The 13024-nt window shown below is 36.0% G+C and overlaps 1 non-coding gene across 1 annotated transcript; it reads left to right on the top strand.

Moving 5' to 3' along the window:
• Positions 1–10901: 10901 nt before the first annotated feature.
• Trnan-guu (transfer RNA asparagine (anticodon GUU)) lies at positions 10902–10975 on the top strand. Its single transcript has one exon. It is a non-coding gene; the product is annotated as a tRNA-Asn (tRNA).
• Positions 10976–13024: the final 2049 nt, after the last annotated feature.

Below are 13024 nucleotides of genomic sequence, written 5' to 3'. Positions count from 1 at the left end.
AAAAAAGCTTTTTTTCTCTCAAGTTACAGCTTTAAAAAATTGAAAGCACACGATTTGATCAATATCTATTTGCTAAACATTAAAGGGGGGCAAATTACAGATAATCCTTTTCAAATTTTTTAAAAGGGATTTTTAAGTCATCTCACTTTTTAACTCGTAACTATTGGAAAATTTGATCTTTAAATTGAATTTCTAACGTTGTACGCGTCTTAGGTTTACAATAAAAAACAAAATGCGAAATTTTCATAAAAAGGAATTAATATTTCAATCTCTGTTTAGAAGTTTTCCCCCTTCCCCTGAAGAGAGCGAGGGAGTTGAAAAAATACAATTATTTTTTTTTTTAATCCGGAGTCGGAGTCGGAGTCGGGCGTTTCAAAACCCAGGAGTCGGAGTCGGAGTCGGTCATTTTCCTTCCGACTCCGCAGCCCTGGCTGTTCAAAGCTATATTTTTGATTGCGGAAAACTAAAAGGTCTTGCAAACGGTTGCAGGTTAATCTGAACTCTTTGAGCCTCAAGGCACAGCTCAAGGACAAAAACTTTCAATGAACCAGGAATCTCAGTCATATGTCCGAGTTTCAAATTTTGTGCTTACCTCCCTCCTGTTGCCTGTTCCTTTGTCCTCTCTTATTGGTGTATAGCTGAGACGACACTCTAGGGACAGGACCCCATAATACTGACAATGTAAATATCTATAGTTCTGCTCCAGGGATTTCCGGGGGTATTGGCTGTGAGAAGCTAATCCTGTGTGAGCAGTGGCGGATTGGTTGAAAAAAATCAGCCCTGGCATTAGGAGATATAGCGGTCCCATAGCTCTTATAGATATTAAATTTTACCTAACGATTGGGATATCACTTAAATATGAGGAAATGATGCTTAACAACTAAATATGTTTTATTTAAACAAAATTTAACAGATAGGAACACTTCTGCACTTTAATGGTGAACAAATGATACAGTATTGTCTAAACCTTATTTTGGGGGAAAATTGTGATTGTAATTGTTCATTTAAGTATTTTTATAATGCCCGGAACTTGATTGAATATTTCCGTAATGATAACACTGTTTGGCTAGTATGTCCTTTTCTGCAGTCATAACAAGTAACTTAATTGCCCTGTTATATGAAACTGATCTAGCGATGTTCATGGGTGAAAGACTAGGGCCGTCTTAGAATATGATGGGTCCCTCGACACAAACATACATTACTGGGCCCTGTCATAAACATTCCCTTTTTTATACTGCCATACCCTGACGACCCCCATACTCGATGCGAGGTCAAAAACCTGGTCGGGTACGAGTTTGGCAGCCCCTTATTTTTTTTTCAAACGCATGTATCAAAACAAAGAGAGAGAGAGAGAGGACTTAGCTTTATGACTTCCGGGAGTCATTAAAGTATTAGCAATATAAACTTAATGGAAAGATTAACATTGAGTCTGAAATAGGGGTCCGGGGGAGAGGGGGAGGAAAATTTTCGAAATTGTAGTCTTAAAAACTCAATTTTAGACAGTATTTGGTGATGTTAGGGGAGCGTAGGTTCAGAGTTTCTCCTGCTGCAATTTTTCGGAAGTGGAAATCCAAAAACAGAATTTTAAATATTATCTTCGAGTATATGGTATGAAGAGCGGTTCCGGGGGCTCTCCTCTGAAATTAAAAAAAAAAAAAAAATAGCTCTGAAAACGCCGTTTAAGAAGATCTTTGGTGATTTAAGTCGAGATAGATTCCGAGGCCATCCACGAGAAAACTTTCAAATTGAAGTCTTAAAGCCTTTTTTGGTTAAGATAGGGCACCTGCAGTTACTCGAAAGAAGCTCCAAAAACGAAATTTTTGCTGAACTTCAGTGAAATTAGGAAAAAGTTTTCAGGAGGCTCACCCCGGAAAATTTTCGAAATTGAAGCACTAAAGACGAGAATTAAAACGTTCTTCATCCCCGCCCCAAACGGCTAAAACTGTTTGTAAAAGGCTAAAATTGTAAGGTTTACAGGTTTGGGGCCCGTTGGAATGCAATTTTTTGGGGCCTCTTTGTCTCTCGAAGAACCATGTAAATCATTAAACTTGTGCGTGCATCATGCATTTATGATTCATCTTCGGCGTCGCTCATTATTGTGACCGGGTAAAGTCGCTACTAGCAGTACACTGTAAAAAAAATCCGGAAACGTTTCTGAGTATATCGTGCAGTTGCGGTTCATGAAATTTTCAAAAACGTTTCTGAGTATTTCGGAATTCTCTTTCTGTAATGTCCAGAAACGTGTCTGAGTATTTCGGAATCCTCTTTCAATGTTTCTGAGTATTTTGGAATACTCTTTCTGTAATTTTCAGAAACGTTTCTGAGTATTTCGGAATCCTCTTTCCGTAATTTCCAGAAATGTTTCTGAGTATTCTGTGCAGCTGTGGTTCATGAAAGTTTCGAAAACGTTTCCGAGTATTTCGGAACTCTCCAAACAATTTTCAAAAACGTTTCCGAGAATTTCAGAATCCTTTTTCCGTGATTTTTTCTAAAATATAATTTTTTACTATAGTATTGCATACCATATCAGTTTCAGTTCTTTCATATCTAACAGCAATGAAACAAACAATTTTAGAATCATTCGTGGATTTTTTTTTTCTTTTTCTGAATTTCTGATGACAAATAGCATGGTTAACAGCATAACATATGCACAGTTATAAATTTTTGAAAATTTATGAAATAATATAGTAGTTTCATTCCTATTCACAAAATCGTCAGGGGAGGGGAGGGGGGTACTTTCTCAAAAGTGGGATTGTTTGTTAAACAATCTTAAACTTCAGTTTTTCTCACAATATTTTCAAGACAAAATTATCAACATATTGTATTTTTAATGCAGAACTTAAAAACATATCTTGTATCAAACTTGATAGCTTTTATTTTCGGATAAAATTTGACAGAACTTACTTTCCCTTCGCGTCAAGTCTATTTCTCTGACGAAAAAAGTGTACCGAAAAGTGCCAACAGAGAAATTGGTGAATTTAAATATGACACCAAGTCCTCCTGTTGGAACCATTCGGGGTGATTCTTCTGTTCTTGTCCTTTTCCAGTTCATCACAAATATAAATACTTTATCAAAATAGGTTACTGATTTTATTTTTACAATGTGCGCAAAATGCATTACATATTTTATTTATTAAAACATTGAATTCTATTGCATGATTACTCCATTTCATATATACGAGATCCCCCCCCCACACCATAAGAGTGATGGTGAACCCATAAAATGCTATAAAGCGCCCCCCCCCCTCCTTAAAAAAAGCAATCCCTGAAAATGTCAATGGCAGTCTGCGTGGTGAACGCCCCTCGTCTTCTCCTCATATGTACATTGTATATTTAATTAAAAACATAGTATTTAAAAAAGGATCACTTTTAAAACAATGACAAGAAATAATATTTCTTTTTATTTCGGCTTGTAAATGCAGCTGTTCCATTTTTGCCTCTGGCTTATTCCTCCTGACTGTCCTATATTAAACTAGTATATCCACGAAGGAAATGTTGTTTACCGAACAACTAATGTCAAGGAATTTTTTATTGTCAACCACATTTAACAAAATGAATAAGCACATGAATTAATTGCATAACTATGTAGCTTACTAATAGATAACTGGGCCATTTTCTAATGGTATAAATATTTTTAAATAAATGAATAAATTATAATAAAAAAAGATAAATAATACTGGCACATTTTTTGTGAAGCATATTACAATTCTAGAAAACATTTGCATTACCATATTTTTAATGAATTAAACAATTGATTTTTTTTTTGAACCAATGTATGTATATCCAAGTATTTCGAAATAACTTTTCTGTGATTGCTTTTCAAATATAAATCTTATTTCTTTTGCGTAATTAATCAGTTTCAATTGGTTACAACAAATAGTACACTGCGCTCACAGGTATGTAGGATAACTTTAAATTAATTCGATAAACCCAAAAACAGTTACAATTGGAGCCTCATCAAATGCAAATCAACAAAAATATAAATGTATATAACAACATGTTTTAAAATATTCATTAATACTTACAAGTGAACATGAGCGAAAGAAAATCTAAGTACCTCCATTACAACTGGATAAGTAATACAAAGGGTTTCGTTTCATTAAGTATAAAAACGGGTGTTGAAACTATTCACGCTTGAACACACAAAATAAATGTAATCATGGTTACACCAGAAAGTGTAAAGAAGCAAATCGTTATTAACTAACTTAATAGCTGCGTACATCTTCTAAAAAATCAAGAGCAGCCCAAAATGCAAAGGCGTAAAATTAGTTTCGACACAATTTACTACTCTCTAGACATGAAATAACAAGCAATCCAATGCTAAACAGTTGCTGACTGCAGCAACCATAGAAAAGGAAAAAATTAAGCTCTCGTTATTTTCGACTCACTGGCGCCGAAGGATAAAATACGTTTCGAAGCATTGCGCCTCACTTCCGCTTCTAGATTTCTTGAAATAACAAAAAGCTTTCTGAGTAATGAGGAGTTCGCTATTGGATGAAGGATTCTTACTATTTCGGAGACGTTTCCGATATATCCAGAAACGTTTCCGAAATTTGTTACAGTGTATGAATAAAAGTTTTCCCTTAACGAAATTTTTTAAGTTAATATTTTTTTTATCATTTTTTTTTTAAATGCGTGTATTTTTCAGATAGTTGTTTTGTTATGCACATCTTTTAGTTGTGACCCTTCGGAAAGATGGGGCAGTAGTCACAGGCGGAGTTGGCCTGCGAGGTAAATAGGCCCTGATTAGAACATACTATGTAACGCACTCCCCCACCCTCGGAAAAAAAAACAAAAGTTTACGAATCAAATTCAAAGAGATGGAAACCCAGTTGAGACAAAACTGATTTTTGAATAGGCTTACTAGGCGTGGCGAAGTCCTAAGGCCGCCACTCTTTAGGGGCCCCAAAACGGTTGACACTTTTTATGCTCATGCAGAAACTGTAAGGTTTAAATACATAGGAGCCCCCCGAAAAAGCGTTTGGCCTAGGGTCCCCTGATATATTAATCGGGTCCTAAGAGGAGGGGCCTAAAAAGTTATATTTGCCCTGCGGTCCCACCTGGAACCACAGGGCAGAACCTTGTGTGCTACAAATATGAAACTAGAAAGACCGATTTTGGAAAAAAAAAAGTGAAGAATATGATCAAAATAGTTACAAAAAAAAAAGAGATCGCGCAAAAATTTTTCCTCCCCGTTTAGGGGCCCTCGACGATCGCCGACTAGCCGACCTGGCCAGTCCGGGGCTGAGTACCCCTATCTTTTTTAAAGTTACATTACGTGTAATAGACTTTGCATTTATTAGACTTCAAAAGACAAGTCTAACAAGACTAAGTAAAAAGAGTTTGACATTGATTACCTACACTAAATTTTCTAGGGCTAAAAATTGACGTTCAACAGTAATAATAATAAGTAAAGGAAAAAAAATGATTTGAATTTTGTCATCTTGAATTCAAATTATGTTTTTCGCAATCACGAGTATGTGTGTATATGTAGGCGTGTGTGTTTGTGTGTAGGGGTATGTGTATGTGTGTAGGCATGTGTGTTTGTGTCTGTGTGCAGGCATGAGTGTGTGGGTAGTTGTGTGTATGTGTGTAGGTGTATGTGGGGGGGGGGGTATGTGTATGTGTGTAGGCATATGTGTTTGCGTCTGTGTGCAGGCATGAGTGGGTGGGTAGTTGTGTGTATGTGAGTGTGTAGGTGTGCGTGTGTTTGTGTATGTGTGTAGGTGTATGTATGTGTGTAGGTGTATGTATGTGTGTAGGTGTGTGTATGTGTGTATAGGTGCATGATGTGTGTGTAGGTGTATATATGTATATGTGTGTAGGTGCGTGTATGTATGCGTGTAAGTGCAGGATATTGACGAAACATGGAGACGGTTTTCGCTAGAGGTGCAGCATCGTGAGGTGCCGGTCGACGGTGATGCTGCGGAGGGTGCTGGCGGGAAAATAAAATGATAGCACATCAAAACAGTCAATTGAGAACAATAAGCAATCGTGATTGCTCAATATAATAATAACAATAAAGAAAATGTTCTTCGAAATAATCTCATTAAGGGGGGGAGGGATCAGCTGCCCCTTTGACCCTCCCCTGAATCCGCCCTTGCCGCCAATTTCATTTTAGCGATGCAAAAAACGAAGAAAAAGGAAAACTCTTCGTTGTTTTAAAAATAAAAATAATAATAATTATTATAACTGAACAATTGAAATAACAGTGACAAAAAGCATTTTTTCAGAACATTTGAAAAGAAAATGTCATCTTAAAATACAATTTAGGAACTTCCATGAAACTCTTTATTAAGATTATCTAAGCAAGGGCCGCGGAAATGTACACTTCAAACATTTTTCAACGCAAAAAAAAAAAAAAAAAAAGTATTGTGCACTATTCACTAGGCCGCGGCCGCAGAGTGGGTATGTCTGGCTAGTCCGAAACTATGGGCCCGGCTCAAATCAAAGTATTGTGCATAGAGTAAAATTAGCAAAATGAGAGGGAGAACCGGCGACAAAACTAACGTGGTTCACGCTTTGTCTCTCGGCGGCCCTGGTTATACAAAACCAAGTCTCTTCAATTTTAATTTAAAAAAAGATAAATAAATAAGATAGCTTCAGTGGGACCACCGAACATCCCCATATGTAATTTTGTTTGATGAAAAATATGTCCTGCAAATCATTGTTTAGTGGAGAAAAATACATGGATCGCCAAAATAACTTTCAAAAAAAAAAAAAAAAAAAAAACAGTTAATGCAGAAAAATCGTAAGTAAATCAAAGATTGATCAAGAGATGCAGGAGGCATATTTAAAATAAAATGAAGTGGAATCAAGACCTAAGGTATCGCAGAAAATTACTACATCCGTTCAAAAGTTAAAAGTTCTTTTATTGGGGCCGCAGACTCTTCAACCGCAGACTATTTAAAGGAAACAAAAATATTAGGCTGGAAATTGAAAATTTTACTATGGAAAATCCAAGCAAAAAATCGTTTTCGGCAAAGGGAAATTGAAAGAAAGTCTTGCCACAATATTTTTATCAATAATTAAAATTTAAAATGAAGTTAGGGATATAGCCAAACTGAGGGAAGAGCGGGGAACTCCAAACCCTTCCTTTTAGGTCCCCAAAATCAAAAAAAAAAAAAAAGTCCCAAAGCCCAACGGATGTGAGCTTTTGAATCTTAGGTTTTGAAAAAATTCCGGGAAAGCGTTCTCAACCCCCCCCCCCCCGGCCTAACGTCATTAAAGATGGCCTACTACACATGAGTATTTAGGACTGCAATATCGAAAAATCAAAAGATGCTCCCAACGTAACCCCCGATAAAAGTCCTCTCAATTATTCATTCATCATTATTCAAGATCGAATAAATTTCGTCTTTTGGACTTAAAAAACTCTTTGAGATCTCCCGAACCTGACCTCCTCCTAAATATTACCGAAGTTCCTCAAAAATTTCATTGTTAAGGCTTCAATTCAGAAAATTGTTCGGGGGAGATCTCCCAAACCCGCTACTCCTCTAACAGTATTGAAAATTGCCAACGATTGCGTTAATTGAATTTCAATTTTGAAAATTTGCCAGGGGAGGACGTCGAATCTCTCCACCCATTAACATTACCAAAAATCTTCTAAAACTGCATACATTAGTCCAGTTAATGAGTGCTCAAAACAGGGGTGTAGCGTGCATGGAATATGCGATAATTTTCGACTTCAGAATATTGTTAGGGGTAGTTAGTAAGTAAACGTACTAAAAGTCCCAAACCCTAGGGGATGAGCTAAAGGTGGGAGGGAGGGGGGAAGAAAATTTTGGGTTTTTCAAGAAAATGTCGGAAAAGGTGAAAAAAAAAAAAATGTGCTTAAAATAAAACTTCAAGCTAAATAAACTTTCCATAAAACTGTTTTCAGTTTTCATTACTGTTCATTCATTAATTTATTGAAAAAACAGAAAATAAAAGGTTTATATTGATAGTAATTTTTTTTTTTTTTTTTTTGTCCACTAAAAGCTTGGTGATCACCACGTAGTTGCCAAATTATTCCATCACTTGAGTTTGCATTGATATTAACGTTGATTTTTCCCCCGAAAAAGTAAAAGACCCCATTTGAAAAGTCCGAATACAACCAAAAGAGGAGTTGCACAACTAGACCCCACTAGGAGTCTACATACTAAATTTCAACTTTCTACAACATATACCGTTTTTGTGTTATGCGAGATACGTACACACATTATGCACATACGGATGTCACGAGAAAAAAACAAAAAAACTCGAGGTAATTAACTCGGGGATCGTCAAAATGGATCTTTCAGGCGTGCGAATGCAATACTTCCTTTACTATAAAAAGGAAGTAACAAAAAAAAAAAAAAAAAAGGTGCACGAGGTTCGAGGACACACACAAAAAAAAACGAAGATGCTCAGGTTTAAGAGCGCAAGAAAAAAACCAAGTCGCGCACACTGCACTGGCTTAAAGGTAGGAAAAAAAATAATAATAAAAAATGAAACACGAAGGCGTTTAGGATCAAGGGTGGAAGAAAAAAGCAGGGCACATAGGTTTAAGGGCGCAAAAAAAAAAAAAAAAAAAAAAAAAAAAAAAAAAGAAAGGAAAAGAAAGAAGGATAAAAACCAAAAGTTGCACAAGTCTGAGGGCGCAAAATAAAGGGGGGAGGGGCAAGGCCGTATCCAGAAATTTTTTTCGGGAGGGGCCCGGATTAGCACATTGCCCTAACACACACACACATATAGTATATATAGACACACCAAACGCATAAAAATGTTAACATAGAAGACTTTTTGTCTCGATTTTTAATGATTCCACTGTTCGGACTGTTGTTATTTTAATTTTTTATTATTTTTCTTATTCACCTTGTAGTGGTAAGGATAACAGGAGAGTGTCCCTTTAAGTCAGATGTAGAACATCCATAATTTCAGGGAGCCCGGGGGGGGTTTTCCCCCAAGAAATTTTCGAAAAAAAAAAATCTTTATTTTGAGGCCTTACATTAGGTAATTGAGACTACAAAAATATGAAAAAAAAAAAAAAATAGGCAAACAAAGTCTTTTAAAAGTTATACATTCTTTTGCAAATCAAGATCAAACAAAATAAAAATTGCTTGTTCGACAAATCATGGAACTTAATGGACAGAGAGGAAAAACGAGAGAGGAGAAAAGAGAAGCACTTCGTCATCTGCTCATATCGGCTTTTAGTGAAGTTTGTTTTTGATACTCCTCCTACCCCCATTTCTTTTTTTTTTTAAATTAAATGCCCTACAGTATGAAAATTGCACAAAATAGTTTAAAAGAAATGGTGTAGACATTCAGAAAATAAGAACGGAAGAGTAATATTCTGGCCGGACAATTCATACTTTATTTTCTTGATAAGATACAAATTTGAAGAACTTTTCAAGGAATTTCAAAAACTTAAATAATTTTCAAAGACTCTCGAACAGTTGAAATTATTTGAAGCTCTTTATTCACTTTTCAAAAGTTGATTGCAGTATTACAAAATGATTATAACTTTGTAAGACACACCCGTTTTAAGTTAAAAATAAATGCAGCGAAATATTTCTCGAAACAAACTTTTTTTTTTTTTCAATCACAAGTAGTGCAGAAAATGAAAGAGAGTAGAGTAAGTGTTATTTTTTTTCTCATACTACAAGTATTAACAGTAAGCAGTAGAAGTAAGAAAAAAAAAAAAAAAACAAGCAATAACAAAAGAACTTCCATGATACTGAATTCGGCATTAAATAAATGCAAGACAAGAAAAATATCAGTCACAAAAATGATCTTGAAAAATATGCTACAAAAACGCGAGAATCCTGATTTTTGCATTTTTTACTCAATATGTATCAAGGAGCTGAATTTGGCACATCTTGGTAACAAAGATACTCGCCTAATCGGAAACTAGGGGCTCAGCCTTTGGGGAGTCCCCGACTCGAAATCAGTACAGTGTAAGTTTTATGGGGAGGGCAGGGTCGTGCACAGAGGGGAGAAGTGACACCTGTTGGCCCGGGCCCGAGCTTAAATGTGGCCCAATATTTTTAAACCTAGGGTTGAAAATATGGGTAAACAATATGGAGGGGGCCCAAAAAAAGCATTTGTGACAGCCCCAAAATTTCTGTGCACGCCCCCTGGAGGAGGAAGTGCACAGAAGTCAGTTTGATAGACTTGAAAGTCTACCGAACTGACAAAGGGCCTGCCTTAACCCTGGACTGCCCTGAATTGAATTGGGAAAGAGAGCAGGAAGTCCTAATTAAAGGTCTAAATTTCAAGTGTGCCTTGCAGCTAATGAGAACTAGAACTGCTTTTTCTGTATTTCTTCAAAATATTATAAATTTTGAATAGTAGCAAAATTAAGAATTAAAAAAAAAACTTTGTCATTTTTTTCCCGACATTAGGAATTAAAAAAAAAAACAAACAAAAAAAACCTTCTTCTGTTTTACGGTACAAAACATTTCGGATTTCGGGGGGGGGGGACCCGGGCCCGTCAGGCCCCCCCCCCCTCTGGATACGGCCCTGGGGAGGGGAGAGCAAAGGCGGGTAAAAAAAAAAAAAAACCGAAGACTCGCAGAGGGCGCACCGCACAGGCGGGAGGGCACGCCGATGGTCCGTGTGGTTCGTCGGGCCAGGCCAAACCCCTTGGGTGGGACAGCCCCAAGTTTGAAAGTAATCAACCAAGCCTAGCAATGTACCCCAGTAACGAATTTACCATAATTTCTTAACATTAGGAGGGGCATTTACCTCTCTACGTGAGGGACCTGTCAGCTTGGGGACACCCCCCCCCCCCCGGCATGGATCCCTGCGTGAATTTCTTCTGGGCTGGGCATGTTTACTGAAGTGCTGCGTATACACAAGTTGAAAGTATTTAGACTGCTTACCAGCAATTAAACATCTGCTGTCGGCATTTGTATTTTTTTTTCTTCAGTTAGGAACGAGCCTCCGTGGCGCAATCGGCTAGCGCGTTCGGCTGTTAACCGAAAGGTTGGTGGTTCGAGCCCACCCGGGGGCGGACGTACCTTTTTTTTTTTTTTGGTGAGAAATTTTTGCTTATTTTCTTTGCACAGTGTCCCCAGTCCTGTTACTATGCTCCTTTTTTATTTATTTAGTTTTTCACTCCTTCCCTTCTCTTTTTCTCGTGATTTTTAACTGCATAAAGACTTTTTTCTGTACTGTGATGCAAACAAATAATTTATATTATCGCTCAGCACCCAAATCCTGTTCAGTTTTAATGCTCTTTTTTATGGTTCTTCACTTCTCCCCTCCCCCTTTTTTTTTCATTTTTAATTGCTGATGCATGATGTTTTCCTTTCCTTTTCTTTTTTTTTTTTTGTTGCACTGTGATGCAAACAAATAAATTAATGTTATTGTGCACTATACTAATCCTTTTATTATGCTATTTTTTGTTTTTATAGTTCTTTTCTTCTATCACCCCTTCCCTTTATTATTTTTTGTGATTTTAAACCGTTGACGCATAAAGATTTTTCTTTTGTTCTATGTTTCAGACAAATAATTTACTACTTATTACGACATTCCCTTAAAAAGAATTTTTTATGCAATCCTTTCCCTGCACAGAAACAGGTTTATTCGTTGTAGGAATCTAATAAGTTTGGAAAATATTTAGACTGCATTGGAGTTTTCAATTACACAGTTTCAATACACAATAGTTTTCAATAAACAAGAATAATGTGTTAAATACATTTCATTTTCTAAAAGAAATTTAATACTTGTTGTGAAATAAGGAATCTGCCTGGAGAACTACGGGGGATGATTGGGATAGTTATTTGAAATTTTGGAAAATTAATTTTATCACACTGATTATTAATTTAATTTTAACAATTAGAGGGTTATCAAAGATGATTCGGTTAATTACTTGAAAATTCGGAAAATAAATTTTATTTCATTGATTATTAATTTAATTTTAACAATGAGAAAGTTATCCATAAATATAGTTATCAAAGTAAAGCGCTCAATAGATGGCAGCACTAGTCGTTGTTACAAATAATGAATGAAAGACGCATTCGAATTAAAATATTTTGTTTCAAAATGTAAATTTCTTAAAAATGAGGCTTTTAACCGCATTTATTTATTTTTAATCAGAATTTTTATGTTATATTTTTAATGAGTTACAAGTAAAAACTATGTGTATTGTCAGGACTAAAACTTCTCAACTATTCACGCTCTAAATCTTGTTTCTTGTTTACGATTTTTTGTGAAATTTGCTTCTGTCACGTTCGGTTAAAGACCGAAAGATTCTGAAAGCTTCAGGGTGAAATAGTGCAATATCTTCGCTTTTCTGTATGATTTTTCTTATCGTTCATGCTGCCATCTAGTGGATAAATGTATGAGTATCGATCAATAATTATTATAAAAATAAGGTTGCAAAGCCTTATTAATGGAGGTTCTCCTTCTTTCTTTTTTTAGTATTCATTTATTGTTTATAATTAGCAAAAATATAAATATTCGAATAATTAAAAAGGCTAATAATTTTTTTACGGTGGAAAAAAATGAAGAAATACTTTTTCATTTACATGCATGATTATTTACATTAGATAGTGCAATCTTATACAAATACAAATACAAATGTGACGACCAGCAACAGGCACTGGGCCCAGCTAGGCTGGTCCTAGTCAATTAATTAGTCCCCAATGAAGATCAATGGCCCTCTTAAAGCTATCCACTCCCTTGCTCATTACCACCTCTTCTGGTAAGCTATTCCAAGTGCCCACGACCCTGCTAAAGTAGTAGTTTTTCCTGATTTCCAAGTTAGCCTGAGATTTAAATAGCTTAAAACAATGACCCCTTGTCCTGCTTTCCCCGCAAAAATTTAATCCATTTACATCTTTCATTTTGATAAATTTAAATAACTGAATCATGTCCCCTCTGACTCTCCTTTGCTCCAGGCTATACATGTTAAGCCTATTAAGTCTGGTATCATAACCTAAATCTGAGAGTCCCCTTACTAATTTAGTTACCCTTCTTTGAACCCTTTCCAATACAAAAATATCTTTCTTCAGATAAGGCGACCAAAACTGAACAGCATACTCCAAATGAGGTCTTA

This window comes from Uloborus diversus, chromosome 9 (assembly GCF_026930045.1).
Source record: "Uloborus diversus isolate 005 chromosome 9, Udiv.v.3.1, whole genome shotgun sequence".
Classification (NCBI taxonomy): Eukaryota; Metazoa; Arthropoda; class Arachnida; order Araneae; family Uloboridae; genus Uloborus; species Uloborus diversus.
This window is presented reverse-complemented; position numbering and strand designations above follow the sequence as displayed.